The sequence below is a fragment of the Engystomops pustulosus genome, chromosome 2, assembly GCF_040894005.1.
Source record: "Engystomops pustulosus chromosome 2, aEngPut4.maternal, whole genome shotgun sequence".
NCBI lineage: Eukaryota > Metazoa > Chordata > Amphibia > Anura > Leptodactylidae > Engystomops > Engystomops pustulosus.
In genome coordinates this window covers 31,293,222-31,311,982 of record NC_092412.1, presented here as the reverse complement: position 1 = coordinate 31,311,982, position 18,761 = coordinate 31,293,222, and the positions used below count along the sequence as shown (strand labels likewise).

General features: G+C 40.3%; 1 protein-coding gene across 2 annotated transcripts in view; it reads right to left on the bottom strand.

The window, feature by feature from the left end:
* Window positions 1-18,761, bottom strand: part of CNTN5 (contactin 5) — an 860,183-nt gene that overhangs the window by 659,098 nt on the left and 182,324 nt on the right. For both annotated transcript variants that reach the window (XM_072134178.1, XM_072134179.1), the window contains exon 2: window positions 17,785-17,865. The gene's annotated coding sequence lies outside the window, so the exon portion shown is untranslated. The remainder of the gene's footprint in view (window positions 1-17,784; window positions 17,866-18,761) is intronic.

The window sequence follows — 18,761 nt, the reverse complement described above, 5'->3', positions numbered from 1 at the left end:
AAAAACTGATACAGGTCCAACCAAAACACTGGTACAAAGGGGTATTTCAGGCCCCATTCGCAAGGGATGCTATCCATGCCGGTCCTGCATCAACTGTTCCTATGCCATCAAAGGTGATACATTTACTCACAAAGGAACACAATACAAAATACAACATCATTTGAATTGCAATAGCGATCACGTTATATATCTGCTTAGTTGCCCATGCGACTTAAAGTACGTAGGCGAGACAACACTAGATTTCAAGACGCGATTCACGCAACACAGGTACACCATCCGCAAGAAGAAAAAAGACTTACCTGTTAGTAGACATTTTGCCGAGACAGGACACAAAGAGAGTGATCTCAAATTCATGATTATAGACCACATCCCCATACTTAGAAGAGGGGGTAACAGGGAAGCCATACTTAGGAGATGTGAACTAAGGTGGATACACAGACTGGGGACCTTACAACCCCACGGTTTAAATGTTGAATACAATTTAAGTGGACTCATTTGATTACCACAATATGCTCAGTAAAGTTTGACTGTGCTAATGTGTTTATTTGGGGAAGTGACCGCTCAACAGCTCATGACATAGCCCTCTGGCTTTTTTTGTATGGGTTAGGTATAGTGTTGAGAGAATTTCTCTGCCAGAACAATTTATGTCCCAAGTCATCTTGGTCTATGTATATACATACAAATGTAACATTATTACCTTTTTCATTTATTCATTTGTTTTTTTTCCAGATGTATTTGGAATTTTTGACCCTCATCGGACGGATCGTTAACCCCCGCAATGTCTCGTGCCTCCCACTCACACAGTTGAAAGCTGCATCACTACAACTAGTAGATTGTTGTCTCTGGTCACAAAAAAGTTTATGTATATTTTATTTGTACACACAAAAAATTCCAGTCGTGACCCTAAAGGAGAACGTTAGGGGTTTTTACCTCAGCCCGTGACTTTTACTCCAGCAATACCAGGCAGGATAAAGGGATGGAATAACGGAGGTCCTTGTATAGGATACCGTATGAAATCCCGATAATCCGAGCAGGAGGACAACGGTGGTGTTACCACTACCTGTTGTCACTTACATGCACCTGGTTTTGGAGTGTCACAACATCGTTCGTACCCTTACACGGGATCTGACTGTGACTGTGTGGTTCTTTTCCCTTAAACAATATGGCGACCGCTACACAGAAAGCGAGTGCGCATGCGCCAAGAACATACTGAGGGCGCCCGCTCACGTGACCCCATTGACTTCCGGTGACGCGGCTCTTACACCATTGGATGCTGACACTTTGGACGCCCAGATCCAGCTGCAAATCACATTTTATCAATGGAAAGCCGAGACTGTGGGCGGTCCGATCCCAGATGGGAGGGTATTTATTTACTTAACTGCACATACTCTTGCATTGTTCACTGATTTAATGCTATATTTTTCACAGTATCAACTATTAATTGGTTATGATGTATTGTCCTTGCACCTGTACTAAGCACTTTAACATGTTTTGTAACCTATTGAATGTAATTGGCACGGTCCGGTTGTGGACCAATGAAATGTAATGTTGGCCCTTATATGTTTGTCCACTGGCCATACACACTATGCTTGATAAAGGCTCTGTGTGAGCTGAAACGTTGCACATGGAATAAAGATACCCCACCGCTTTTGAACACTAAACAGGAGTGCTGCCTATCTGTGGAACTAGATAGATAGATAGATAGATATGAGATAGATAGATATGAGGTAGATAGATAGATATGAGATAGATAGATAGATAGATAGATAGATAGATAGATAGATAGATAGGTATGACATAGATAGATAGATAGATAGATAGATAGATAGATAGATATGAGATAGATATGAGATAGATAGTGGATAGATAGATATGAGATAGATAGATATGAGATAGATAGATAGATAGATAGATAGACAGATAGATTGATAGATAGATATGAGATAGATATGAGATAGATAGATAGATAGATAGATAGATATGAGATACATATGAGATAGATAGATAGATAGATAGATAAATAAAAATTATTTTTTTAAAAATGTAAAAAAAAAAATGTAAATCATTAATCAAATTCTACTATAATCTTCCCTAGTAATTCTTCCCCTCGGTGATACAATAGATAGAGTGTGAGTCCTGATTAGATGCAGCAATGGTCCTGTCTGCACAGCATCCCTGGTACTGGCGTCCTGCCAGCACAGTCTACAGAGACTGATCCATCTGCTTTTTAAGAGATGAGATGGACAAACATGCCTGGGGGGTGTTTAAAGGGATGCAGGACTTACAGATATTAATATGTTGCTCTTGTCAGTCACAGCGTCCTCTGCCTCCCTTGTCTTACATACAATCAGCAGCAGCAGCGTGCTATACGCCTTCTACATGGTGTATATGGGGGAAACATTTATCTGTCCGGCATACCGAGATGTTGTCCCTGGCAGGAGATGAAGGATTACCGCTACAGACGGAAGTACCAGCAGGACATGCACGTTCTGCTAATCCTATAGGTTAGAGGTGGACAGATTATTCTATGCATTTCTGTCATAAATTAATAACATGAATTATATACAATTGAATATATATATATATTTATATAGAGATGCAAAAGTATTTACACTCCTTGAATTTTGACTACTTTTTTGTTTGCACCAAACATGTTTGTGTTTTATTGATATTTAATGTGATAGAGCCAATTACTGGGTGTGGGCGGGGCTATCAGGACTCCCACTATCTAATACTATGTGTGGGCGGGGCTATCAGGACTCCCACTATCTAATACTATGTGTGGGCGGGGCTATCAGGACTTCCACTATCTAATACTATGCGTGGGTGGGGTTATCGGGAATCTCGCTGTTAATTACTGGGTGTGGGTGGGGTTATCAGGACTCCCACTATCTAATACTACATGTGGAAGGGGTTATCTGGACTCTCGCTGTCAATCACTGTGTGTGGGTCATGTAATCAGGACCCTCATTGTCAATCATTGTGTGTGGACGGGGTAATCAGAACTCTCAATCTCAATCACTCTGTGTAGGTGGGATAATCGGGACTCTTGCTTCAGTGTGTGGGCGGGGTAATCAGGACTCTTGCTATTAATCACTGTGTGTGGGCGGGGTAATCAGGACTATCACTGCCAATCACTGTGTGTGGGCAGGGTAATCAGGACTATCACTGCCAATCACTGTGTGTGAGCAGGGTAATCAGGACTCTCGCCTTCAATCATGGTATGTGGGTGATCAGAACTCTCACAATCAATCACAGTGTGTGGGCAGGGTTATCAAGACTCTCACTGTCTATCATGGTATGTGGGCGTGGGTAATCAGGACTCTCACTATCAATCACTGTGTGTGGGTGGGATAATCAACACTCTTGCTGTCAATCACGGTATGTGGGCGGGGTAATCAGGACTCTCACTGTCTATCACTGTCTGTGGGCGGGGTAATCAGGACTCTCACTAGCAATCATTGAGTGTGGGCAGAGTAATCAGGACTCTTACTGTCTATCACTGTATGTGGGCAGGGTAATCAGGTCTCTCACTGTCTATCACGGTGTGTGGACAAGAACTATGGAAGTAGAAGACAATGGCCTCTTACTAATAAAACGGCAGATCGATCTGTTCTGTAGAATATAGTCAGAAACCTTCCACGCCATATGGTAGCAGGGCTCCATTACACATTTAGCTATGGGAAATTTATAGGATAACTTTTTGAGTGTAAAACAAACTTAACAACCTCTTACGTTATGGAGTAAAATAGTTGTGGGAATTTTCCTTTGCTAGAAGTTAATGGTAGATATTCTAGAACTTCTACTTTATAACAGAAAGACCCGGAACCTTTGAGTCCTTTAAACTTAAAAAAAAAAGTAAAACATTATGAAAACTCCATTTTCTACGCTCCTTGTATATATCAGAATACTTTAGTTTTTGTTAAGTTTGTAAAACATGTTTTCTTGTTACATAGCATCCTGGATGGTGACCTATGGAGCGGAAGCTTTACAGAGATATGTTCTTCTGAGTAATAATGTATAACAATGCTTGTCTGATGGCAGTCACTGGGGTCACTGGAGATAAAGAAAGCTACAAACCCGCAGATACTTCCATTTGTTACCATAAAAGTAATGGAAATATACAGAGGAATTACATAAGTGAATAATGATAAAGGTTAAGCCGACCTTTTCTACCAAACACTTTTCTGGGAATTTAAAAAAAAATGGTGGTTCTTGTTTTCAGGCAATTCAATAAATAATATAATCCATAGTGTTGTATAGAACTGGAGGGATGGAAAGGAGTAATGACCGGTACATGAAGAGGAGATATAGAGGTTACATCCATGAGATGGTCCAAAGACACCACCTGAAATATATAAAGAGAAAGTGTCCTATCTGCAGACAGCATGTTATAGAGCAGGAGGAGCTGTGCAGATTGTATGTAGTGTTCTATCTGCAGACAACATGTTATAGAGCAGGAGGAGTTGAGCAGATTGTACATAGTGTCCTATCTGCAGGCAGCATGTTATAGAGCAGGAGGAGCTGAGCAGATTGTGCATAGTGTCCTATCTGCAGGCAGCATGTTATAGAGCAGGAGGAGCTGAGCCAATTGTACATAGTGTCCTATCTGCAGGCAGCATGTTATAGAGCAGGAGGATCTGAGCAGATTGTACATAGTGTCCTATCTGCAGACAGCATGTTATATAGAAGGAGGAGCTGAGCAGATTGTACATAGTGTTCTATCTGCAGGCAGCATGTTATAGAGCAGGAGGAGCTGAGCAGATTGTACATAGTGTCCTATCTGTGGACAGCATGTTATAGAGCAGGAGCTGAGAAGATTGTACATAATGTCCTATCTGCAGGCAGCATGTTATAGAACAGGAGGAGCTGAGCAGATTGTACATAGTGTCCTATCTGCAGGCAGCATGTTATAGAGCAGGAGGAGCTGAGCAGATTGTACATAGTGTCCTATCTGCAGGCAGCATGTTATAGAGCAGGAGGAGCATAGGAGATTGTACATAGTGTCCTATCTGCAGGCAGCATGTTATGGAGCAGGAGGAGCATAGGAGATTGTACATAGTGTCCTATCTGCAGGCAGCATGTTATAGAACAGGAGGCGCTGAGCAGATTGTAAATAGTGTCCTATCTGCAGGCAGCATGTTATAGAGCAGGAGGAGCATAGGAGATTGTACATAGTGTCCTATCTGCAGGCAGCATGTTATAGAACAGGAGAAGCTGAGCAGATTGTGCATAGTGTCCTATCTGCAGGCAGCATGTTATAGAGCAGCAGGAGCTGAGCAGATTGTACACAGTGTTTTACAGCATTAGGATATGTCAGGATGTCAGGATATGTCTCTGTATAATAATATAGAAGTTCCCGGCACTGCCTTAGGTAAGGAGCTGAAATAGTTATTCTAGGAATATAGTGAATGCAGAGTGTATATTGTGTACATATCCTTCAGGTGATATCTGCTGCATTGTTCCATTATAACCAGTTCATAAGGATAATATTATAAACTAAATGGATTACCAGCCCCGCCATTAGATCAGTGTGTAAGATACCAGTTCAGAGACCATTTACAATGACCTAGTAAAAGCTGCGACCTTCTCAATTGCCTGGACGTGATAATGGAATAATAACGCAACGTAATTGAATTGGAAACAATTGTTGGGAATGTTTTTTCATATATTTTTTTCCCACGCGCACACCTGCCGATTCCTCCTCGGATTCACACAGCGCTGGATATTAATAAAGTATATTTTTTTCGATGTGTCGGGTTATTATGCGTTCTTGTAAATTATTCCGAGCCACTTCTCCCACTTTCCTACTGACTATTTTATAGAGTTCAGCTCCGAAGGGCAAGCGGAGGCGCGTGGCTTGTTTTTTTTTCCTCCTTTTTTTAGGTTTGGTTCTGTGGTTTTAGCTTTGACATAAAATTACCGAACAACATCACGCTGGGATTTGAAGCGTGGAAAAGTTTCTGCCGAGAACTCAAACTGAAGAAAATATCAGATTGGAACAGTCAAACGTTATGGTCAAGACATTCATTTAAAGGGATTGTCCATTTTAAGCTCATGACAGCAAATAATTGATATTGTTTGTGTAACGAAAAGTTATTACATTTTCCATTCTACTTTCTGTATCATTTCCTCACGGTTTTCTAGATCTCTGCTTGCTGTCTTTCTGTAGGAAGCTTTCATGTTTGGATAAACACCGGCCTTTGGTCATGTGATGTCACACAGGTGCACGGCTCGTTAGCATTACATAGCTCTGATTACACTGTGTGATATAACGGGCCGTGCACCTGTGTGACATCACATGACCAAGGACCGGTGTTTATCTACAGGAAGTAAACAATGAAGCTTCCTATTGCCTGACAGCAAGAAGACAACAAACAGAGATCTTGGAAACTGTGAAGAATTGATGCAGGCAGTATATTGGAAAAATTTATAACTTTTCATTACACAAACTATATCAATTATTTGCTGGAATGTGGACAACCCCTTTAAGGGCAAATGGGCAAATCCTTGTCTGGAAAAGCTGGAAAATGATTTTAGTTTTTATGTTGTTGCTTATGGTGGGAAGAACACAAGTTCATCCAATTCAACCCTCCGGGATTGGTTACACTTCATTCAGTGCTAAATTTTGGATAACCTACAATTTCTTATTGATGTAAGAGGATGTCATAGTATCCGACATCACAATTTTTTGGAATCGGGCATTCTATAGTCTTATTACTCTAAATGTAAAGAAACCTTTACTATATCTATGTCTAATTCACCTTTACGCACCGCATGAAATGCCATCAATACTTTGTCATTGAGGGTCAAGGACCACTCAGCCACCACCCGCCATTATACAGCTGGGATTTAAGATCCTAAATATATTCAGCTTATCGCTGACTATTGCTGCTATGAAGAGAATTCTGGGTGGAAAATAAGCCTAGATCCAATGAGATGGGTCCATTGTAGTCTTTGGCATGTAAACAGTACACAAGGAAAGCTTGATGAACCTTCCTTGGCTTTGTCCGCTGCTCACGTGCCATAGAGTCAATCCCTTCTCAGTGGATCCACCATTACTTTCCACCTAGCACAGGAACAGGTGAACTGAATGTGTTCTGGATCCTAACCCCCATCTCTATAAAGGCATTGTCGAGGTTCGGGGTCAGTGGACCCCCTGGACCACCACAGGAGATGGAACTGCCAACACCTGGGATTGGAATCTAAGTGGCACATGGTATTCACCAGAGCCCACCGCAAAGCGGGTCTTGCTGCGGCAGGTCGTTCCACAGGTGCGACTAGCCCGCGGTGGCAGCCAAGGTCGCAGTACAGAAACGGAGTCCAGGCTCATGGTCAGGCACAGGCAGAAAGTCAGGGCAGGCGGCAGAGATGCAGAAGTCAAAGGTCAGGTCCGAGGTCACAACAGGAATTCAGCAGAGCAGGTGTGGGCCAGGCCAGACGGGAGCAGGAGCGTGGAGAGGTGAGTTCAGTGCGGGGACCCGGGCAGCGCCATGGACAGGGGCAGGGGTGTGCCCGCGATTGTTGACGTTGATCGCAGGGGTACCCTTGATAGGCATGCTATCGATTTAGTGATATTTACCTGCCCAGGATTGTCGCTTCCTGGTGACATCACGGGGTGGTCTGGAAAATGATCCTTGGGAAAATGCTGCCTGACCAATTGGTGTCTGACCTATTTGAAATGGATAAGCTACCCTGAGGGCAGGTCATACATATCTAAAACACTTTCAGCTAGCCCCATACCTGCAAAAGCTGAAGATGGACAACTATGTGTTTATACAAATATGGGAGTGGGGGGTCAGTTGGAACAGTAATCAGACAAAATCTACTTTTCCACACAAACCTATACACCTGCATAGCCAGCTCCTGAGTTTTTGGTGGAAGAGTGGAAAACTACCTGGTTTTACCCTAAAAGACTGGACATGTTAGAGACACATGTGGCTAAAGCTACTTATCCTATAAGGAAGTCCTAAAAAGGGTACAGTAGAATGGTTGGCCACTCTTACCAAAATCAGGGTTTGGCTGGTGTGTATGATTGCCCATAAAAGAGTATCATTGGACGTAACCTATAAGTCAATTTCAAATTTGCTCGCATCAACTTTACGTTCCAGGACATGAAACGGTTCTTTTCGGACAATACCCCTATAATATACATAACATCTTCGAGTTTGACGCAATTTAAATTTTCCGTTCGCCCACATCTATTAAAACCTGAACTTAATCCCTGAAACGATGTCATTTATATTCCTAATCAGAATCCCATCCACGGAGCGATTGAGATAATTGTGTGCTCCATTGTATGTATTCCTCTAAAGCCTCATAACAAGGAGAGCAATTATTGGTGCACCTGGTTGAAATAAATTGTAAGAGTTATCAGACAATAGAGATACAGAAATTGTGTTTGATCATGAAAAAAAGAAGCTATTAGAAGCATTTTGTGCCGGGAGACCTCAGGTGTAGACGGCTCGCCGTTTCCTCTCTACAAGTATCAATTATGACTGTTGTCTTTTCAATTACCATCGTGGATAAAGGCAGCCTTTGAATACTGCTCCTTTCCTCTGCAAATTAGAGGCCATTATGGTCAAGAAATGATAGTCTTTCCAAAGTTATTCTGGATGCCAAGATAAGTTTAATTGTTTAGCACTTTACAAGAGACTGCACAACTTTCTAGGATGAAAAAGTTTTGTAGAGTCAGTGGTGCTAACGCCGAAATCTAAAAAGTACAGAGAACCCGTTGGCAGAGAGTTCCATATAAAATAGTGATCCGACAACATTGTATTAATTAGTCAACTGAAGCTTAGCCTAAAAAGTACAGAGAACCCATCAGCAGAAATTTACCCTATCATCTAGTTCCATAACTAATACTGATCCGATAACATATTCCTAAAGTCGCATTTCATTAGTCAACTTGAGTTTGGTCTAAAAAGTACAGAGAACCCATCAGCAGAAATTTACCCCGTTAACCAGTTCCATAGCTAATAGTGATCCGATAACATAGTCATAAAGAAGTATTCATTAGTCAACTGGAGCTTAGTCTACTTAATGATAAATGTTTTTAAAGGGGTTTTCCAGATTTGGAAATTGTTGACTCATCCATAGGTTATCAATCAGATGGGTGAGGGTCTACCCATTTATCAGCAGACTCCAGTAACCTCCTAAATTGGAATTACAGTGATTGGAGAAGGTGGTCCACTTCAGTTCTCTTTGTAGTGGTCACCACTGGGAACTGCAGCTGAGCTTCTATTCAAGTTAACTGTTTTTTGTTCTTGCATGAGCTAAGTGATAAAATTTGATCTACACAAGTGGCACCCGGATAACCCAAAAGTAAACTCCAAGATAGAAAATCGATTCATTTACAGTAAAAACACATACAATGAAGAGTTTCCATCTCTAAATTGACCAACCCAACAAAGCTGGGAATAACTAAGAATGACCAGGACACTTGGACACTCCAATCATACCTGGTGGACACTTCAGCCTTCATTTGTCTTTCTGTTGGTACCAAAATATCACTGAATGTTTTAGGTGTTGGTATGGTAATAGCATCACCATCAATCTTAGAATGGGGAAGAAGAATATTTAGTAAACGTCAAAAGAACAGGCAATAATATCATTGTTCCATAAGGACACATCTTTATCCCATTGTACATAGCACCATGTAATAATAAGAATCACTCTCCTGCTTAAGAATTTGTTTTGTGGGATGGTGTTTTGTACAATGAGACAAAAGTTATTCTTTTAAGAAATGGTGTTGTCAGCATAATTTTTGGGGTGCACTTATATGGTGCTAATGTCATGGAGAGTTTTCTACAAAATCCTAGATAACAACATCACTGAAAAAGACAGTGGTTGCCCAATCACTGGCCAACACTGAAACACTGGCCAACATGTTATCGAAAAAGAATGGAGAAGAAAGAGACCTGTTGAGGTGCGGTATACATCCATTTGTCATCCAAACACTCATCCAAGAGATATTCCTATAAACTTTTATGAAACATGCACTTTCAGACCAACCTAGTTTGCCATTCCGTGCCACTATGTTGCCATTCGGGAGACAGAAGAACCATTAATGATGTTATCTCTTAGGGGAACAACGCAACATTTGATAGATGATGAAGCAATTGCCTACTGAAATTCAAGGGTCAACTTTTCTCTTATGAGTATAATTTTATTATATATCCATCTCACCACTCTTATACACAGAGTTACTCCTGTGCAATCGGAGCATGTTGACCGAAAATTTTTAAAAAATCGATGGTTAAATCAGAAAAAGTTGACCCTGCACCAGGTGTAGTCAAATCCAGGAGTTGCTTTATTCCAAATCATGCTAAAAAAAATTGTGCAATGCACCCAGTACAGGGCAAGAATCACATGAACCAATGCATTCAGGGCCACCACTAGGAAATTTGAGGCCCCTAGCTGACAAATTTTGTGAGCCCCCTACAGATTGATAACCCGGCCCTGTGTGCACAGTGAGTTCCCTGCACCTGGGAAGGGAGGAGAGTTTTCTGTGACTTGGGGCCCCTTCTCCTCCTTGGGTTCCCCTGAACACAATCACACTAAACACCCCCTGATGCCGGCCCTAAATATGTTCCAAGCGTTTAGTAAGTGTGTGGTCCAAATGAATGAATTATACAATTTATGATCATGATTTGGATTAAATAAAGAAACTATTGACTCTATCTGGTGCCGGATCAACTTTGATTGCTTTAGCCAAAGTTTTATTCTGCTTTTATTACTTTATTGAGCCGTATTCTACCCATTTGTCACCGTTGGAGAAGAATCTGTTAATTATATCAGAAAACAATAAATTCCTTGTCATCTTGCAGATATTCATCAAGGTGTTCATGGCAATAAGTAGCAGTCATCTGCCAGGCTTATTTCTGGAATTCTCCCCTATAATCTGACTTAATGAGATGACAAGCTGGTCGGATCGGCATCTCCAGATGTCAATGTTCTCCTCACATTCTATGAAGCTTTCCAGGGGCCCCTTAGAGCAGAAACCACCATATTCCCCTCGTATATGAAATATCATAATGGGGGAAGTGAATATTCTTATTATTGACTGTCCGTATCCATGGGGTTGGAGGAAGGGGGATTTTAGCAGCTGCTACAAAAACAAAAACAAGACAATAGCTCTGGCACTCAGATGTGTATCTCTGCCTTGTCTGTGCTGCCAGGGAAGCAGGATCTAAATAATTCACACGACCACTCACCCTCTCGGGAGAGGTTTGATTTTTTTTTGTTCTATTTAGTGAGCTTAATACAACCTGAATAACAGATTCTTCAAAGCCAAAGACGTCCAGAGCCGGCGGAACATTTTACATCCATAAAGTTTAGAGTATAAAATCCAACAAATTATTAGCGGTTTACTCAACAAAACCACAGGGCTACAGATTGAATACTATTTCCTTGCGCATTCTATTAAACCAATGTTGAAAATTGAGCACCTGAATTGTTGGTCCCACAAAACGACGCCATTCTTATTCACAGGCCATGTCTTGTATTGCAGCTTAGCCCAGGTAATAGTATCAAAGACTGTCTTTAGGCCCTAGGACAGTCTTTGAGAAAGTACACAGATGGTCCCTTAAAGAGGACCTGTCACCGGAATTTTGGCTCAGGGAGCTTGGTCCAGAGTTCTGAGGCTTAGGCAGTGCAGTGGTTGCTAGCTTTATCGCTATCTTCCGATATCTAGCAGTTTAACAGCGCTATTACTGGGGTAGCAACCCTGAGCCAATATTCAAGTGACAGGTCCTCTTTAAGGACACTCAAACTAAACATGACCCCCTAGTTACAGACGGACCTTTCCGCCCACTGTAACCTCTCTGGATGCTTTACTTTAGTCCGAGGCTGCAATGATTAACTGTAAAGTGTCTGTAATGAAGCTTTATTGATAATCCTTGTTCCCATGACGGCACAAAATTTTGAAAAACCAATTGTCAAAGGGAAAAAAAACTATTTTGTCTGGAGCTAAACTATAAAATATACCAGTTCCGACTTACATCCAAATTCAACTTAAGAACCTACCTTAAAGAATCTATCTTGTACATAACCCGGGGACTTCCTGTTCACAACAACAATCCCTTTAACCGAATGATGATACCTGTCCAACAAAGGAACATCCACAAATAGATTTGGCGCAAGTGAGACTAGGACCCTGCCTCATTTTTTTCCAAAAATTTTGGCTGAAGCCTATAAATGATATATTATATAGCAGGGAGAATCACCAAATTATATCACAGGTTACCCACAGAGAGGAAGTTCTGTAATGTCTGTATTAGTGAATATCTTTTGCCTTCATTGTTTTATTTCAGCTCTTGGATTTTTTTTCCCAAAAACTCGGACCTAGCTACGAATTGTATCTTAGGTGTCAGTAGGGAAGGGTGGGAATAACTAATATAAAACTTTACTGTAGAACAGTAGAGAGATATCAGCAGAGCCCAATGGAGAAGTAACAACTAAACGGAAAGAGATTGAAACAGCGACAAGTTTTTAACTTATTTTTTTTATTTTATCCACCCTTCAAAAATGATCAAAAATTATAGCCAACACCTTAAATGGTAACTGAATGAGGCACCAACATAATATTATATTATAACATGAAAAAAAAACCTTTTTGATAATTTGCAAATCATTTTAATAGACATAGAGGGAGATTCATTATGCCTTCCCTATCTGTTTCTCAGACCTTCATGCCCCTTTGGGTTCATTGGGAAGCGGGGTGGCCCGCCGCAATTACTGTAGTAGTAAAAACGGCAGAAACTATAGTAGAAATTCAAGTTGGCTCCTGGTCTACTAAGAGGCTCTTAAGTTCTTGCCATAGATTACGCCACGTACTTATTAGATACGGGTATCGGAGTGAAAGGAGGGGATTTTGAGACTTAAATGGTAACCAAACGAGGCACCAACATAATATTATATTATTGGGCTTGTCGGGGAGCTGGATGGCCCGCCGCAGTTACTGTAGTCGGAAAACCGGCAGATACTGTTCTTCGTCACTTCATGCTTGATATTAGGTCTGAACTACCATAGTTTGCTCCCGATCTCCTAACAAGTTCTTAGGCTCTTGCCATAGATTGCACCAGATGTACTTATTAGAATACGGGTGTCAGAGTGCTAGGGAGGGGATTTTGAGGCTTAAATGGTAACCAAATGAGGCACCAAAATAATATTATATTATTGGGCTTGTTGGGGAGCAGGATGGCCCGTCGCAGTTACTGTAGTCGGAAAACCGGCAGATACTATTCTTCTTCAGTTCATGCTTGGTATGAGGTCCAAACTGCCATAGTTTGCTCCCAGTCTACTAAGAGGCTCTTAGGCTCTTGCCATAGATTGCACCAGATGTACTCATTAGATTAGAAGCCAGGGACCGGATTTTGAAACCATAAATCATAACCGAATGAGGCACCAACATAAAATTATATTATTGGGCTTGTTGGGGAGCTGGATGGCCCGCCGCAGTTACTGTAGTCGGAAAAACGGCAGATACTATTCTTCATCAGTTCATGCTTGGTATTAGGTCTGAACTGCCATATTTTGCTCCCGGTCTACTAAGAGGCTCTTAGGCTCTTGCCATAGACTGCACCAGATCTTCTTATTAGATTAAATGCCAGGGAGGGGATTTTGAAACTTAAATGGTAACTGAATGAGGCATCAACAAAATATTATATCATTGGGCTTGTTGGGCAGCTGGATGGCCCGCTGTCCTTGCTTGGTATTAGGCCTGAACTGCCATAGTTTGCTACCAGTCTACTAGGAGGCTCTTGCCATAGATTATACCAGATCTAATGATTAGATTAGATGCCAGGGAGGGGATTTTGAGACTTAAATGGTAACCGAATGAGGCACCAACATAATATTATTTCATTGGGCTTGTTTGGGAGCTGGATGGCCCGCCGCAGTTACTGTAGTCGGAAAACCGGCAGATACTAGGTTCTTGCCATAGATTGCACCAGATGTACTTGTTAGATTAGATGCGAGGGAGGGGAACTTGAGACTGGTGTTTGAAACTCCAGTCTTAATAAATTCCACTTATAGAATGTGTCTTTCACCGTGATTTCCTATTTCACCTGTACAAACAGTTACCTCTCCCATCTCCAGTTAGCAATAACATTATAGCGCTTTGCCCGATACTGAAAATAAAATTGATATGAATCAAAACTTAATTAGCCCAGAAAAAAAAAATTCCGTAAAAATAGTCGATCACACAGACAGCATTGAATGTGAAGGATACAAGTGAGATAAAAGAACATTTATTAATTGAACCATTAAGTAATATCCTTTATTTTAATTAAATCCCTTCATCGGGTGACGTTCAGCCAGATTTATTGTGACCAGGAAAAAAAATATGCGATACTAACTAGTCCCAACGTTGAAACGCACTTGCCAATTTAATTAATACCCGCAATTTCAGCTCTCATTTGCGAGCCACGTTTACGAGACAGCGCAATAAATTCTGGCACACTTCTATGGACTGTAATATCTTTTTTATATAATTGACGTGGCTAATGAATCCCCGCTGGCTCATCATTAACTTGGAGGATAGTGTTAATGACAGGTTGATGTAAGCAATATTCCAATGCTAGAGGAGCCTTGACTACAAATACAAAAACTTGGAGGGCACAATCAAAAAAAAAGTTTTTACTACGGTAAATTAAATTATTTTACTATATATATATATTCAAAAATGTTGTATATACAGGCACAAGATGGGTTCCATAGATTTGTTCTTAAGTTAAATTTTTATGTAAGTCAAAACTGTATATTTTATAATTGTTGTTCCAGACAAAAAAAATTTTTTCCCCAGTGACAATTGGAGTTTCAACATTTTTTGCTGTAATGGGACCAAGGATTATCAGTAAAGCTTCATTACAGACACCTTACAGCTGAGCATTGCAGCCTGGGACTATAATAAACCATCCAGAGAGCTTCACCAGCCACAGTGGGTAGAGGGGTCCATCTTTAACAAGGGGTCATCTGTAAATCGGGTGTACTTAAGTAGGGGACCGCCTGTATGTATATATATTTATATATGAAAAGGTCAAATCCCAACCAAAACCCATTTATATTCTTAGTGTGTGACCCAAAAATAGAAAAAATGGAAATAGAACACCTCAGTCAACTGTGCAGTTGTTACGCATGGTACAACAGCTCTTATTAAAGCAAACGGGTATGAGCCGCCATATTATTCTGGACCACCGTACATTGGATGGAGCTTAGTCATTTATGGTTGAGTCATCAGATGATTTGTCGGGGAGCTAGCAGTCATAACCCCACTAATATGATATGCATAATCTAGTCTAACTAGTTGTATAAACATAAAAGTGTCAGAAATTCCTTTGAGCGCCGTTCTCTATTTAGTGATCAAACCAGGTTACTGCAGTTACAATGTCATTCATGAAATGTGATTTAAACAGCCGTAACAAGGTCTCACCCGTTCACTTAGAATAGAATAAATTTATGAACATTTCCTTTATATTTAATCGGTAGGGTGTCAACATCAAGACCCCACACCAATCACGAGGCACGGACCCAGAAGATATTGGGGCAGATTTACTTTCGGTCTTCACTAAGGTTGTGCGCCCAATGTCCACCAGGTGTCACTGCTGCGCTGAAGTCCGTCGGAGTTCGCCGCAGTTCACCTTCCTTTCCTGGGTGCAGGTAAGCGCGTGTCAAGTGACACTTTTTTAAATTCCGCGTTTTTTATGAATCCGTCAGGTTTTCTGACAGCCACGCCCCCCGATTTTGCTCGCATGCATTCCGATGCACCACAATCCGATCACGTGCACCAAAAACCCGGGGCAATTCAGCGCAAACCGGTCATTTCCGGGAATCCCGATGAAAAATAGCGATACGGGCCCTTAGTAAATGACCCCCATTATATCCCTGCACCGTGTATTGGCCAGAAGCTGTAACTACAGCCATGGCCCCTATAAAAGAAAATGGTAGCTATGGCTTTTTCACAGATCTCTGAGCCATTTCCAGATGGGCCATGAATATTAATTTTTCGACTACTCTTTATAAAATCAATGACAATGTCAATATTCATGAAAAAAAAGTATTCTAAAATTCTAAAAGTATCCAAAAACTTAAAAACTCAAATTATACTAATGATCATCCTTATAATTATTCATAATTCATAAGAGGAATTCATAATTCTTCTCACTAATCTTAATAATGTGACTTAGCGCTCTATTTTACAGCAGAATCTAGAGTATCTAAGGTTCATTCTTCCACGACAGATGGAGAGCCACAGGTTGTCTTAGCCTCTTAATAACTAAGAAACGGCTAATTGATGGAGACAGGTGCAGATTATTTTTCATCTCTTCACATAAGGTAATATGTTCCTTAACTCTGGCTATTGTCAGTGACGAATTGGAACGTGCAACAGTCAATCATATTCTAATCATTGCTCGAAATGCAGGTAAAAACAATCTTGATGTTTTGCACAAAAAGAAAAAAAATACGCAAAACTCACTTCAATGTATTGGCCACCTTCCAGAAGGATTAACAGGGTAAGTGAGTGATCCCGACAGGGTCACTTAAATTATACTTACCCTATTTAACCTTCTTGGTAGTCGTCAGGAGAAGTGGAAGTCGGACAGAAGAATTCGGGTTTCCTGTGACTTCCCGTGTCCTGCTGGAATCCGGCTAACGGAGGGGCTGTGCAGTCGATGTCCTTGGCACTACCCTCCAACCATAGGAGGGGCTGCAAAGCCCCTCCATCTGTGGTAGCCAGCAGCAACAGGATCTAACAGGAAGTCCTTGCTCTGTAGGTTAGCAGGATCATGTGACCCACCAATCTCAGTGGCTCCAAGTATAATATGGATGACTCTAATGGGTCAACCACTTACATGGCCAACCACTTTAAAGGGAGATAATTATTCCAATCTGTTTACTTACTATATATAGCAAAACCATAGACCATGCGCCAGCTATGTGCCCTCTCATGCAAGAACCTAGCAGAATCTTGTACTCAATGAGAACTTCACTGCATTTGATCAGGTGGGTAAGACCACTAAACAAAAATCAAACACCAGCCCCTTTTCCTTATTTTCAGATCCAGATCATTTTAGATGTTTGTTTTGGATCCACAACATATAGCTTAGGATTTAGGAGAAATTGTTGATTTCTCAATACTCAATGCCAGCCTGCTACATCAAAAGCCAGAAAAATATTGTCCTGGGTAAGGAAAGTTATGGCTTCTAGAGAAGTATATATTACAAACAACAGAGAGCTTGAAAGAGCTCAACAAGGGAAATCAAATGAATATTTGTTAGATCTTAAGAAGAAAAGTTAACAAAACTCAAATAGTTTAATCTTTAGAAGAAATAGCTGAGGTCACGAAGAATTTTTTCCTACTCTGATTGGATCTCTACCAGTGGTCTTGCTTTCTTCGGGATATACATACTTGAGCTTTCTTGGGTTGATCTTGACTCATTGTTGGTTTTTAAGTCACCATACACAAAATATTGGATGGGAGATCCCACCAGGTTTGGAAGAGATACTATTATAACTCAAGTATATTGGCACAAAATAATATCCATGAATTAACGATAAGCATCATATTTGATATTTGGCCCCTCTAGATTTCCAATAGAAACTTATCTGTAAAGACAACTTTGGAACCTGGCTCTAACCCCAAGCAACCACCAATGGGCATAGGGTTCATCTAATGACATTAACATGATGTTCTAAAATATAACAATTCATAAAGCCACATCCAAAAATACCTTTGGCAAATATATATTAGTTATTAAACATGTCAAAAAGGTTTTAACTTACCACTATATTCTCTAAGAGTCAGATGTCTTCTGTACTGGGGAGGGAGATATGAATATCCGTGACATTTCAGGAAATAAAATCCTATAAAATAAAGATTAAAAAATTAGTTCAATGACAAAATACAAAAATAAAAAAATCTAAAGTTGTTTAGCAATTCAATAAAATAATAATAGTAGATACCAGATGAGCAAAGGAAGAAGAAAACAATATTGTAATATATTATTGGTCTTTACTTTACACCCAAATTTTTGACTACATTATGAACCTTGTCTCTGCTCACATATGTGTTAGATCAAAGTCCATTCATCATGGGTACATTTACCATACTCCAAATGTTTAATTAATTTTGCTGATTACATTTTAATAACGATAAGCGTTAAATGTATAATGGAACATGATCAGTACTTAGCGTGGCAATCTGAGCCGCTTCCTGGCATTGCTCATTTATCTATTATCAGTGTCTGGCATCGAAGCGGAGCCTTTGGAGCGTAGATAAGATCGGTAGACCACAGATCGGGCGCCAAGGTTTTAGTCATCAATTTCAATCAAAGTTAAAAAAAAACAATAATGGAATTCAGTGTAATGGGATGGAAGTTATTTTCGAAAATAAATAATTTTCAAAAAGTTTGGAGATTTTGAATAACTTTTAATTGGGCAAAATGTATCAAATTTACTAATCCTGTCGGAGATTTATATAATTATAGAATATTCAGTGTCTGAAGTTAGATTATTAGACTGTCCAACATTTCATCTCCTATTTTTTAAACTGGGTAACTCTGAGGTTGGTAAACAAAAGCATCCTGGACTCCATAAGGTTTAATGCAGTTATGGAGTAGATTCAAATATTTGGCTTTATTGGATTTATTGGACATCAGCTTGATGTAGGCCTGAAACGTGTTGTATTATCCAACAAAAAGACTCTTAATTATCACAATACAAATTCAATACGATGTTGTAACATGAGTACCAGGCCGAAA